This window comes from Orycteropus afer, unplaced genomic scaffold (assembly GCF_000298275.1).
Source record: "Orycteropus afer afer isolate SDZICR_OR568_19922 unplaced genomic scaffold, OryAfe1.0 scaffold00154, whole genome shotgun sequence".
Classification (NCBI taxonomy): domain Eukaryota; kingdom Metazoa; phylum Chordata; class Mammalia; order Tubulidentata; family Orycteropodidae; genus Orycteropus; species Orycteropus afer.
This window is the reverse complement of record NW_006921741.1, coordinates 4,106,325-4,121,456: the sequence shown is the minus strand read 5'-3', so window position 1 is coordinate 4,121,456 and position 15,132 is coordinate 4,106,325.

The window sequence follows — 15,132 nt, the reverse complement described above, 5'->3', positions numbered from 1 at the left end:
TCTTTCACCCAGCCTCGAGAGCCTGGCACTTTGAACTTGGACCTCTAGCCTCCCAAACTGTAAGGGAATAAATCATTGTTTGTTTGAGCCATTCCATTTGTGGTATGTTTCTCTCAGAGCGACATGAAGTAACCAAAACATCAATTATATCTCTTGCCTACCATAAATTTCAACCCTTATTTAATTGAACAAATGTTTTTGAGTAATTATTTTGTCAAGGACAACACTAGGAATTCCCATTCAAATTTGAAAGGACATAGTTTTTACCCCCAATGAGCTGTACTGGGAGAGACAAACACAGAATACTGAAAAAGCACAAAGTATTATTTGACGACCTTAAGTCATTTGGTACTGCTTTGACTTATAATTTGAGATGACAAATAATTGAAGGAGATAGAGTTTTAGCAGGCATAGGCTAGTATCAGATGTGATCTTATTTGTATTTGTAGTCTTACCATAATCATGTGATGGCAACTAGTGTGAGGAGTTGAATAATAGCAGAATATTTTCTAAAGTTTAAAAGTGTTCACTAGAAAAAAAAATCCAAAAAACTAATCGTTTGAGAGATGTAGAAGTCTGAGCCAGTGCCACTGCCCCTCAACCCCTACCCCCTTGATATTATAATCCTGTGTTGGACAAAACTGAGCTTAACATTTTTCCAAGAAGCTGAGACTCAGAATGTACTGGAAAAACTTGCTGAGTTTGCCCAACAGTAGTAGGAGCATCACTACAAAATCTTGTGAAAGATTTAGGCATTTTGTGATCTATTTCCATAAAGCACAGAACACTCAAGATTTACTATATAAATAATACTAATATATCCACATCAAAGGTTCTTTCTAGGCATAACTACAAATTGAATTTGGGCCAACTGAGGACATGGATATAAAAAATACTTTTTTGACTGTACTTTTTAATAATTAATTACAATCTGTGTGTATGTTCCTATATGTCAGTATGGTATATTTTGTTATATTTCAATTTTGGTAATAATGCCTGTATTTATATTAGTTTTAAAATTAAAACATCCTGGGGCAGACATTCACATCTACCAACCATTACCTTAAGCCTCCATTTTTATGTCTGCATAATAGGTATCATTTTAATGCTCTCACAGGGAATATACAAAGACTGAGTAGAAGAATATATGTGCAAGTACTTAGATCAGTACTTGCCTATTTCATATTCAACTTTTGAATACAAAAAAAAGCTAACAAGTTGAAAATACTTGTGGCACAGGGACTGTCATCTTATTCTACAATTCTACTACATTAGCAAAGCAAAGCATGTTCTTGGACCTTCATTTCATATAGCTGTTGGAAAGAATATTTTTAGCTTGGAAGTGGTAATGTAATATCTCCAGATAAATGGAATTTGGACCCTATGATATTGCCTACACTAAATCACATAGCTTTTTATCCTAGATAATAAATTTACTAATTAAAATTTAGTGATGGTGATGAGTATTGCTTAGGAATAGAAGCAGAATCTCAGTCTAAAGAGTGAATAACCTAAGTACTAATGCTCCTTCACAAAAGAAACTCAATAAATATGCCAAAGTTCAGATATTATTTAGAAATGGACCTGAAGTTTATACATGGATTTTATTTTAATGTTCAAACCAAAGAGGTCTCAAAACTTATTTCCAATAACATACTTTTCCATTTTTTCTGATACATGCCAGAGGGGGAGAAGTGAATAAATCCATTGTAAGTTATTTTTTCTTTGAATTATAAATTAATAAAATGAAATTAGACTTTCTTATTCTTCTTCATTTTCATTGACATGTTTTCTCTTAAGAGTAATTCCAAAAAGCTTTGATTGGTAATACAATTATCTTGATTTAGTGGAAGCATAATTTTCCAAATTGATACATTTTAATTAATGCAGCTTAGAGGCATGGGAAGAACAGATGTCCTGGTTCTTAAAGTTTCCATTAACTAACGTATTTAGTGATCTTTGTCAAGACAACCTCTGTAAAATCTAGGTGACCTTCAAGGTGCTTTTCACTTCAGATATTCTCTGATACAGAGTTATTTGCAGAGAAAGCAGGTTGGGTACAAGGAAGACCAAGATGATCATGGTTATTAGGATGGCACTGGCTGCCATTGATTGAGGATTGCTATCTCCCAGAAACCGTGCTCAGTGTAGACATGTCTGCAGTGTGCCTTCACCTGAATCATCTGAATATACATCTCCAAGGTATTACTGAAATTAGGCAATTAGGTGTCGCTATCAGTCATATCTGACTCAAAGGCAGTGGGTTTTTGGTATTCTCTTGTCTTTTCCCAAAAGTCACATTTTCCATTTTCTCTAGAAATGTGTTGTGAATTTAAATTTAAAAAGGATTACCATAATAATTTAAGTTGTCTGTGGAAGAGTTAATGAATAATGGGATCAAAATTCCCATACAGATGCCTTACTGAAACACCCAGTAAGCTACAGAGTGTGCAAATAAGTTCCCAGTGTTTTGCTTCCTGTCAGCTCTGACTCTGATGTGACCTTGGGCAAAATGCTTTGTGTGAAAGGACAAATTTTGTTTGTCTTTGTTCTGAAATTACAATATAGTACAGATCTTTTTCCTTCCGATTTGATTCTGTGACTGAATGCTCAAGAATTAATGTGGGTGTTAAAAGTTTCCAATAATAGGAATATGTTACCATAGACACATCCTTTAAATGTGTCAGCAGTGCATTATTGCACAGCAATACTTAAAGGTCCTCAAAAAGTTGTATTTTATGAGTTCTTGAAATTATTTAGTTGTGAAAGATAATTAGAGATTTGACTTTCAGGTGTGAAGTGGTCCTGCGATGCTCTTTTAGAATCTTGTGGCACATTATTATGGGAGTCATTGCAGTTCACTATAGAGAATATTTCGAGGGTAGGGAATAAAAGATAACGAGTCTCTCTAACTACTCCAAGATAGTCTTACAGATTTATTAAAGATGGATACTTGGCAAGGCAGTTTTAGTTGAAATAGATCATTTTCCCCTTCCTTGCATTTCTAGAGGAGCTCTGGTAATGCAGTGGCTAGCACTCAGTTGCTAACCAGTGGGTTAGTGGTTCAAATCCAACAACCACTCCATTGGAGAAGGACAAGGCAATGTGCTTCCTTAAAGATTTATAGTCTTGAAAACTCTATGGGGCATTTCTACAGTGTCCTGTAGGGTTTCTCTGAGTCAGATCAACTCAACAGCAATACGTTTTTTTGTTGTTGTTGTTGCATTTCTGGGGAAATATCAACTGCTAGATTATTTTGCTTTGAAAAATAAATTTAAAGAAAGAAATCGAAAATCCTTAGTCATCTTTCCCAAGTTTTTTTTCAACCTGGTATTTATCACTCCTGCTGTTATCCCTTTCATCATACTATGAGGAATATTGAAAAAAAGATGACTTCAACATATATTCTGTAAAATAAATTCTATTGAAGAGATAATTTATATTTAGTGAGTGTATTCTATGCTCACTTAACCTTGTGCTGTGTTAAGTAGTGTGACTTTACTTGCCAAATATATATTCAAATGCTTGATGTATGTCTGGCACTGTGGTAGGGACATTAGGAACACAAGGTTGAAAACACAAGGCTTTTGCAATCACTAAATTTCACATTTGTTTTCTGGGGTGAGCCTCACATAGAACATCTAAATTTGGTATTTTAATATCTTTGTTGTTGTTGTTTTTGTTCAATTAGGAAACCTATTCAGTAAGTGAGAGAGTTCTGGTGGCGTAGTGCCTAAGGGATTTGACTGCTAACCAGAAGGCTGGCAGTTCAAACCCACCAGCCACTCCTCGGAAGGAAGATTGGGCAATCCACTTCCATAGAATTCCTGCCTCGGAAACCCAAGGATGGGTCGCTATGAGTCTAATCAAATCAATGGCAGTGAGGTTTTTTTTTTTTTGATTCAGTAAGTGGTGAACAAGACTTGGAATCAAATCTGTTTCACTGTATCACACTGTTTCCTTACCCCTGATAAGTGCATGGCTATAAAATAGTAGAATCCAATAATATCCACTGACTGTTGGTTTAGGGACAAGTTACTCTACCTCATTGAGTCTCAGTTATCTCATTCTTAAGATCAGGACAATAATAGGCTGGCCACAAAAGGTAGGTAAGGGTCATGTGATATGAGGAGAAAGCATCTTGTGTGTGTACTGGGAAGTTGCCATTGCCATTGTTAATAATCCACTGGAAATGTTTATGTTTTTCAAGTCGTTTGTGTGTTTGTTTCCTCTTCTGAAAGTTACAGCACCAGTGCACTCCTGTCAGTGGCAGGGGTTCTGCTAAGCAGTGATGGGAGTAGGAAGGAGGCTGGATATGGTCATGATGGAGGGATATGTTGGACAAAAGTGTTCTAGGAGACTCTGAAAGGGAGTAGGCTTGGCATGAGCATGGCTCTGGATTCGTCCCTTTCAGCTGTAGCGCCTTTCCTTTATTTTAAATTAACTAATTAATTATTTTTTAAATATGATTTGGGTGAAAGTTTATAGAGCAAATTCATTTCCCAGGCAATAGTTCATATACATTTGTTTCATGACATTGATTACAATCCCCATCATGTAACAGCTCTCTTCCCACTTGCTCCCTGGGGTTACCTTTCCCCTGTGTCCTTCTTTCCGGTGCATTCCTGCCCTCTGAGCTATAACCCTGTGCAAATATTGCCCATCCAACCTCCTATGGTTGATTATTCTCAGGAGCGTACTTACCTGGTGTAAATGTTCACCTTATGTGCCTATCTGTTGTTTGGCTAGAAACCACGGAGTGAGTTTAATTCTAGGTCCAAAGGGTGACTCTTTGTTGTTGTTGTTATGTGCCGTCAAGTTAGACCTGACTCATAGCAACCCCTCCTTGGGTTTCTGAGGCAGTATCACTACAGAAGTAGATTGCCCCATCTTCCTTCTGAGGAGTGGCTGGTGGCTTTCAACTACCAGCCTTCTGGTTAGCAGTCGAGTGCCTTAGCCACTATGCCACCAGAGCTCCCACACTGGGAGCTACCAGGGCGACTTCTTGTTGTTGTTGTTATGTGCCGTCGAGTCAGACCCAACTCATAGCGACCCCTCCTTGGGTTGCCAAGGCAGTATCACTACAGAAGTAGACTAGGGGCCATAATTTCAGGGGTTTCACCAAGCTCTAACAGACCAGTTAGCCTGGTCTTTTTTATTTTGAGTTTTGTTCCACGTTTTTCTCCCACACTATACAGGATCTCCTGCATTGATCCCTTTCCAAGCTGTTGACAGTGGTAGCTGGGCATTACCTAGTTTTATGGTCTCTCGTGGTCATGTAGGCAGAGGTTCACATGGTCCACTAGTCCCTTGGGCTGATTGTTTCCATGCATTTTGTTGTTTTTGTTCATTTTTCTTTGCTCCAGATGGGGAGATACCAATTGTTGCATCTAGATGGTTGCTTGCAGGCTTTTAAGACCCCAGTCTCTATTCACCAAAGTAGGATGTAGAGCAATGTTTTTGTGAAGTATGTTATGCCAATTGAACCTGATGGCAATTCCCTGTGATTCGAGGACTTTTTTAAGTATCATTTTGTTTTCTTCTATTACCAAGTACTTTTTAAGGTAGATGTTATTCAGTTTCCATGTGTTTGCTTTTATTCCCTTGATTTTCTTATTGTTGATTCTAGTTTTATCACATTGTGATCTGAGAAGATACTTTTCAGTATTTAGATGTTTCTAAATTTATTGAAACTTGTTTTATGGCCTGATACATGGTCTGTTCTGAGAATGTTCCGTATGCGCTGGAAAAGAAATTATATTGTGCTGTTGTTGGATAAAGTATTCTGTATATGTCTATTAGGTCACATTGGTTGGTTGTATTGTTTAGTGCTTCTGTGTCTTTGTTGAGTTTCTTTCTAGTTGTTCTATCCTTCATTAAAAATGGTGAATTAAAGTCACTACTGTTGCTGTGGAGTATTTTTCTCTTTTCCATTCTAGTAAAGTTTGATTTTGCATTTTCTGGGGCTTTTTCATCGGGTGTGTAGATATTTATTATGGTTATGTCCTCTTTTTGGATTGATCTTTGAATCATTATATAATGTCCTTCCTTGTCACTTAAGGAGCTCTGGTAGTGTAGTAGTTAAGGAATTTGGCTTCTAACCAAAAGGTCTGTGGTTTGAACCCATCAGCCACTCTGAAACAAAGATGGGGCAATCTGCTTCCATAAAGATTTACAGCCTTAGAAACTCAATGGGATTGGAATCAATTTGATAGCAGTGAGTTTGGAGTTTTGTTAGTGTCCTTGTTTCTTACAGTGATTTTTATCTTAAAGTCTTTTTTATCAAAGATTTTCAGTCTATTTTTGTCTTTGTGCCTAAGGTATGGCTTTTATAAACATCACATTGAAGTGTCATGTTTTCTTATCAGTTTTGCAAGTCTCTGTCTCCTGATTGGTTCATTTAATCCACTTACATTGAGTATAATTATCCACAAGTATGAATTCATTGTTGTCAGTGTGTTATGCATTTTGTGTGTGTGTGTGTGTGTGGTGTTGCTGATTTTTTTATTCTAAATAATTTTCTGTGCTGAGCTCATTTTTTTTATGATTTTTTTAAATCATTTCCTTCATTGCTATTGTTTTAGTATTGGCTAAATATTTGTGCTTTCTTCTTTTTATTTTGGTGAGAAAGTTTATTAATTTTCTTTGCACTTACCTTGTGCTCTATTTTCTTCCCAAGTTTAGAACAGTCTGTTCTATCTTGAAATTGCCTTGACTTCCTCTCCATTTGGAAGTTCTGTAGCTACACTATTTATTCCTTCTTTGTGATTGGTAGTTGTTTTCATTCACTGTTTGACCTCCCTGGATCTCTGTTGAGTCTTATAAGTTAATTTTACTTTGGATACATCTACATCAGGGTTGGTTTCTGGGTTATGTTGTCATGTATGTTAATCATCAGTTGTTGTCTGCTGTCGTAGGTTCTCTGTCTGAAGGACTCCCTTTAGCATCTCTTGTAAGGTTGGTCTGTTATTAACAAATTCCTTTAATTTCTGTTTTTCTGGAAGTGTCCTAATTTCACTATCATATTTGAGGAAAAATTTTGCTGAGTATATAATTCTTGATTGGTATTTTTTTCCTCTGTGTTTTATATATGCCATCCCATTAGGTTGCTCTTTATAGGTAACTTCCCATGTTTCCCATGCTACCTTCAGGCTTCTTTCTTGTCTTTGGCTTGGGAAAGTTTGATTTTGATGTGTCTTGGTGATTTTATTTTGGGGTCTGTACTGTTTTGGGTTTGTTGAACTTCTTGAATGCACATCTTCTCATCTTTCATCATATTAGGGAAGTTCTCTTCCAACAAATCTTGAACAGTTTTTGCTGTGGTTTTGTCTCTTCCTCTCCTGGAATTCTGATCATAGAATTGATGTCCCACATAGATCTTAGGCTTTCTTCATTTTTTTTTTTTTTTTTTCAATCTTTTTTCTCATTATTCCCTTAACAAAGTAGTATTGAGATATTTGTCTTCAATCTCACTAATTTTGTCCTCCATTGATTCAATTCTACTTCTTTGCTCTTTCATTGTGCTATTTCTGATATCTTAGTATTAATCTCTTGGGTTTCTCTTTGCTGTTTTTATATGGTTTCTAATTCTTCATTTATTTTTGTCAGTTTGCTCTTGTATTGTCTTCCTAAATTCTTTTAGAGTTTTGTCTGTTTTCCTTAATCTTGTCACTGTTTTCCTTGATCATCTCTCAATCTTAAATATAATTCTTTTGAATTCCTTATCAGATGGTTCCAATGCCACTTCTTCCTCAGGGAGGTTTTCTAGTTTCTTGTTTGTCCTACTTTATCTTGCTTCTTTGTGTGAACTGGGATTGTCAATTCTCTTTGAAGCATTGTGATGTCATTGTATGTATATTTAATTGGTGAATGTATGTAGGTGTGCTTCACCTAGGTTGATTTTTTCCTCTTCTTTATTTTGTTTTGATATATCTGAGAGAGTGGTTGTGCTACTCTATTTGCTAGTTTGGCAGCACTTAGGCACTCACCACCTGTCTTCTGGTGGGTGTGATAGAGGATGAGAATGTGTGCATGGATCTCTGTTAGCTGTTCATGTAGAGAAATTGAGGGCAGATGGGGATGGTATTGGCTACTGTCTACTGTTGATCAGTTAGTGGAGAAGCAAGTGGTAACCCTCACCAAGTTGATGGGGCTTCAGGAGGTGCAGATGTGGTTGGGTCACATGGGCATGGTTGTTTTCTGGTTGTCACCCATCAGTGTGGTTGCCTGTGCAGTCCTCAGCTAGTGGAGCCAATTATTAGGTAGCTTTCTGGATGACAACACCACTTGCAAATACTTAAAATGGCTGCACTCAGGCCAGTTGACAGTCCACAGTTCCATTTTTCTCCTTATTTGCTGTTTCCATTCAATTTCTTCTACTAGTCAGTATTTAATCTACTTCTTTATCTTTCCCTTCAAAACTCAGGGTTCTAGGATTATCTTCTGTATTTGTTTCCATTGGTTTCTCATTTCTTTATTGTAGAGGATTTATATAGTTTATCTATTCTGCCATCTTGTTGGAAGTCTTTGGAAAACACTGACTTTACATGAATGAGCTTGAGAGGTATATTTAGAGAATTTTCAGTTCTTTTATTTTATTAACATTTATATCCTCATTATTTAGGAGTATTTTTGGCACATGAAATGGATTTAACAAATTACAGTGAATGAATAATTAACTAATGACAAACAAATAAGAGCTTTCATAACAAGTATATACTAAGTAAAACCCCTAGGTTACAATTTAGGAGCAGGAATATTATTTAAGCAAGAGCCAAAATTAAGAGTGAGTTAGACACAGAAGAAAGGTTGGTACCATGTAGAGGATTGTGGATAGATGCCAAGACCAGGTGTCAGCCTAGGATGATCATTCTGACTTGCATTTGCCCAAAGCATTATTGCTACAAATAGCTTTCACAACAGACTAGTGAGGTGGGTAGGGCAGGCATGAGCTGCATTGATGTGAGACCTCAGCTGTTGGAATTTTTACCCACCTGTGCTATCAATTATACATTCTATTCAAAAACTCATGCTGAAAATTCTTTTCATTTGAACTAGTGCAGATTGTGTGACAAGCACCCACCAAGCAGAACACCATAGAAGTCCTATATAAAGGATTCACTCACCTCTAGCCAATTAAGCAGGCATGAAGCCTGAGCCTGTTCCCCCTGACTGCTGCCCAAAGTCCCATATCAATATTTCTTTCACCAAAGGAATAGAGCAAATTCTCAACAGGGGAAACACTGCTTCATAAATATTGAATAGTGCTAGTTATATCTGACCTGAGAGAAACCTCAGCTTGTTAGAGGACTGCATTTATCAACCCTTAACTCTAGAGTATTATACATCTGGGACCCTACAAGAGTTGTGAACAGTGAGGGACTTGAAATTATTGTCATTGTCCAAGGTCATTGTTTTCACCATCATCAAAAGTCATTATTTATTATAGGCTCTTCTTAGAGTGAAAAGAGAGATGATGAATGAAGAATCAAAAGTAATGTCCTTTGAAGAAATGTGAAAAGATTTGACATTTGGTTAGAGAAATAGATGAGTGTATTATATTCAAATGTTGTGATTTAGAGAAAATTCAGTTAATCTGTGTGTGGTGGGGCGAGGGAAGTTGGGGAGACACAGTGAATATTCTTTTTGAAATTTCATTTGATAAGGTTGTAAGATTTGGAGTATACCAAGAGAGGTTCAAAGTAGTGTTATAGGACCTATGAGGCAGACCTGACAGTTTATGGGAGAATAGAAGAAATTACACTGTGGAGAACTAAACGAGAATATGGAGTCCAGTAGAATTGAGTTCAAGTCTTCATTCTGTCACTCACTGTGTCCTTAAGGAAGTAATTTATCCTAAGATTGGTGTCTTTATCTATATAGTGTAAACAATTAAAAATGCAGTAATATTTGTGAAATGCCTTGCAGAGGCCCTGGCACATTATAGACACTAAATATTTGTTCTTAATTTTTTCTGATACACATATTTCAGAATTAACACTCCTACAGGGCCAGTCTAACAAATTAATTTATAAACCTTTACTAAACTAGTGTCTTCTTCATTGGCTTGTACATTTCCACCTTCTTTTATTTTTTTCTATACCCATGAGGACATTCTTGCCAAATATTTCCAAATATATCAAGTGGGCCATTTCTTCCATTTGTAGATCAAATTCCCCTTTTTCTGTGACCCTTTCCTGGACCACTAAGAAATATTATCATCTCCCTCTTCTGAACATCTACAAGATTATTATTTTTCATTTATATCACTTTACAGATTGCATAATATTTATTCTTAACAAAGATGGTATCAGACACTGTGTTAAGTTCTAGGAATCTATAGAAGAAAAAAACCTAGGCCCTGTATCTTCCTACTAAGTCATACTCTTCTAGGGAAAACAGATATGAAGAGTAATAATTACAATTGAGTATAAGTGCTCTAGGAGCATTTTGCAAAGTACTACATAGGTATATACGTTTTCATCCAATTAAATTATATGCTTCTAAAGGGCAGAGTGCCTGTTTTATTCTCCACTCTATAAACCTCTTTTGCTGTAACATCTAGCATAGAGCTGAGCATTAAGTAATTATTACCCATTCATTGCCTTGAATTCTTCTGTGGAGAGTTTTAATATTTTAGAGGTTTTTAGATGCCTAAGAGTGAGTTTTATCCAAAATAAATCCCCATTTAGATTGTATATGAAGCTTCCATGCTCATGAGAACCATAGAAATAGACCTTTGATTCCTGTAGAATCTATCATTTTCATTCATGAAGCTAGCATTCTTAAGCATTTAAGTAAATCCAGGCTATATGTAGTCTTGTCTCTGGTAGGGAAGCTGTGTGAAGAGAAAGCCTCCCCAACATGATAAACACATGCGTCTTACCTCCAAAGCTGGCTAGGCATCCCGGTTGGCAAATACCAAATGCAAACTTAAGGAGTGTGCTGTGGTCAAACTGAAATCCAACATAGGTTTGTTGCCAAGCAAGATTATTGGTGTGTCAATAATATAACTCTCATCTTCCATGTGGGAGACCTGGGTTTGATTTCCCCCACAGCCACCACCCTATTGATGAAAATAGTCCCCATCTGCAACAAATCATGGGGATGGGGACTGGGCAGTGTTTTGTTCTGTTATTCACAGGGTTATCATGAATTAAAGCTAGACTAGGTAGCAGATAACAATATCCTAGAGTCACATTGTTTTGGTTACCTAGTGCCATGAGCTAGGGACCATTTGCAAAGCTGCTTCTTACACACAGGAAGCAGACCACATCCTTAAACCAGCTACTCAGCTGTTCCATACATTCAACTATGGAGTTAATTACCAGTCTTACCATGAGGAATAACTATATCCAGCTGCCCAGCCACTCAACCAGGCCCAGCCAAGTGGACACAGAAATATAACCACCACAGTTCCACCCCTTGTCCACTTGGCATTTGTACAGATCTTCAGTGGGTGGTGTCTGTACAGATCTCTTCACTGGGTGACTCCAGTCCCCTAGTTCCTGAGTGACGACCTCACCCCCTTGGCCTGGTGGGCTCCATTCCTCTCTTTCTTGAGCATGGCAGTCCTGCCCCCTCACTCTTTGGCAGTGGCTTAACTCTATCCCACTAGCTCACAGGAACGAGCAGCCCCACACTCCAGAACCAAGTTAGTGAAGGCTTAACTCTTTGAAACCTAGAGGGCTATGGTGGTTCCACCCCCAGAGGCCATGTTCCTACCCTTTGAGGCTGAGGCAGCTCTGCTTCCAGTTTCCTTGGTCTCCGCTTCTGCTGATTAATGTCAAAGGCAACCCATTCCGCTGGAAATCTTCCTGCCCCCAAAGCACTCAGCTTTCTTGCTCCATGGGCCAGCCAAGCTGCTATTCCATTTCATGTCGGTTTCTTCTAACAATTAACGCCTGAAGGCAACCCACTCCTCCAGAAAGCTGCCTACCCAAAGGCACCTGGCTTTCTCCTCCATGGGCTGGTAAACCTGTCACTGTCTCATGCCGGTTCTCTGGACTCTGTTCCTGCCATCTCTCATGCCATATGCTGGAGTCTCTCTGTCTGGTCTTGGGTCAAGGACACACTTCACTCCTGTTTCCACATTTTAGGTGTCTATCAGAGCAGCACCCCACTCTCCCAGTACCATAACCTGTTCTGGTTACCCAGTGCCATAAGCTAGGGACCATTCCGAAGCTGCTTCTTATATATGGGAAACAGACCAAATCCCTAAAGCAGCTACTCAGCTGCTCCAATACATTCCACCAATACATTATGGAGTTAATTACCAGCCTTACCATGGGGAATAACTATATCCAGCTGCCCAGCCACTCAACCAGACCCAGCCAAATTGACACAGAAACTTAACCACCACACATGTGCTTGGAGCTTGGGTGTGTGTCAGTTTTGGAGGTTCATGGATGTCTATTGGGAACTAGCAAGAGTTACAGAGGACAAGCACTATACTAATTCTGTACATAAGATTCTTGAGCCTACGTAAACCAAATGTTGGTCACTACAGTTTTGTAGGAAAGATACAGACATTTAAAGACCCTGAGACTGGACAGCTATCCAGAACATTGCAAAAGAGAAATCTCACTGGAGTTCAATCTGTGTTACATCACCCTGGTGTTTTATTGATGTGGAATTCCCACTTCCTCTAAGACACATCTGTGTCTTTCTGATTCCATACTGAGCTAACTTTGGGGACTGGAAATAATGGTGATTGAAAGATCACAGCTTAATAGCTTAATGTTTGCTTAGCCTTTTGCTGGAGCCAAGTACAAACAATACACAGACAAAATTGGAAGCCCGAAGTTCCAAGAAAGAATTTCCAACCAAAGGAACTAAATAAATGCTGTGAGTTCTTATGGGATTCTATACTCACCAAGTGTTGGGTTGGTCTTCCATGTAAACAATGTAATGTTTTCCCATAGGATATGATTTGAGGACTCCCAGTCACCACTTCTATCTAGAATTTGTTCCTGTGGGTCCTTTGGTTTAGTAATGAGCTTAGGCTTGACAATGAAGAATTAGACCTTGTTGAGGTAGGGCAGAGGAGATATGAATAGAAAGACATTCGTTTTTGTAGTTACCTAGTGCTGTTGTGGGAGCTCTGGTAGCATAGTGGCTAAGACACTTGCCTGCTAACCAGATGGCTGGCGGTTCAAACCCACCAGCCACTCCTCAGAAGGAAGGTTGGGCAATCTTACGTCCGTAGTGATACTGCCTTGGAAACCCAAGGAGGGGTTGCTATGAGTCGGGTTTGACTCGACGGCATATAACAACAACAACAACACAACAGTGATGTTGTAATAAAAATAACCACAAGTGGGTGGTTTTAAATAACAGAAATTCATTTTCTCACAAATCTTGAGGTTAAAAGTCCTGATCAGGGTCTTGGCCATGTTGATTTCTTCTGTGAGCTTTTCTCCTAGTTTCTGGTGTCAGCTGACAATCCTTGGTTCCTTGACATTGATGGACTTGTAGATAATCTTCATATGGAGTCTCTCTTCCCCTGTGTGTGTGTGTTTGTGTCTATTCTGGTATATATATTTTTTTAAACTCAAAATTGATTGGTTCTAGTGTCTACCCTACACTGGTATGACCATATTAACATAACAGAAAAACCCTTTACTTCCAAACAGGATCATATCCATAGCTTCAAGGGCCAGAAATTCAATACCAATCTTTAGGGGATACAATTCAATCTATGATAGTCAGTGAAAAGGATATGGAAATGGACCAAACTACAGTAAAACTTGTGAAAACTGGCACCTGTGTAAGGTGGAAACCTGTCAGAGAAGAAAAATTCAATTTTTCCACTAATAGAGAAAGAGAAAAGTGGTAAGACTGCACCCTGTCAAAAGTGGAAAACATGTGATACCCAGAAAAATAAGGCAGTCCTGATGAATTTTGGCTCTCACAGGTTTCACTGTATATTTTTGCCATGAAACAGTCCTAATATTAATAACTAGCTTGGTTTGGTGATTTAAAATTTGCATAGTTCACTCAGTTAGGTATAGAAAACCCACTTTCTGGCAGTTCTGATGATAAATACAAGTCACTAAAACCATTTTTTAATGGGAGAAGATAGATTTGTAAACAATGTAATAAAAGAATAAAATTTCCTTGGAATACAGAATATTATCTAAGACTAGGTGCACCTGACCAAAGCCATTGTCTTTTCAGTAGCCTCATATATATGTGAAAGCTGGAAAATTAATAAGGAAGACCAAAGAATAATTGATTCATTTGAATTACAGTGTTGGCAAAGAATATTGAATATACTATGGCCTGCTAGAAGAATGAAAAATCCATCTTGGAAGAAGTACAACCACAATGCTCCTTAGAAGTGAGAATGGCCAGACTTCATTTCTTGTATTTTGGTCATGTTATCAAGAGGGACTGGTTCCTGGGGAAAGATATCAAGCTTGATAAAGTAGAGGGTCAGCAAAAATGGGAAAGCCCTTCAATGAAATGGATTGATACAGTGGCTGCAACAGTGAGCTCAAGCATGGCAATGATTGTTGAGGATGGTGCAGGACGAGGCAGTATCTCATTCTGTTGTACGTGAGGTCACTATGAGTTGAAACTGACTTGACAACACAACAACAACAACAGGAGTACAGAGGAGAAAATGACCCTTTTTGCCTGAGTGGATGAGGAAAGCTTCAAATAGTAGAAAACTTTTGAGCTAGGCCTCAAAGAGTTGGCCTCTGTCCACAATGTGGAGGGAGCTAATTCCAAAAAGTACTTGTGATTGCCCTACCAAATTACTGAAGGGTGAACAATAAAAATGCTTTTTTGCCTTAGAGTGCACTGCCTTATTTTTAAATATCACATTTAACATAGACTAAAATATAAATAGATGCTAACAAGTTAAATGAGGTAAGAAAATGAATGCAATTTATAACCATGAAGTTACAATGAGTGATCATGTAATGATATAGCAAAATATATTGCGGCAGTGTAGTATAGTACTGAAATAATATACTGTGATGGTTAAGAACACAGATACTGGAACCTGGAAGCCTAGGCTTGAATTCTGTCTTATGTGAACCTGGGAAGGCATATATCTTATATATATATATATATATATATATACCTATACATAGGAGCTCTGGTAGCATAGTGGCTAAGGCA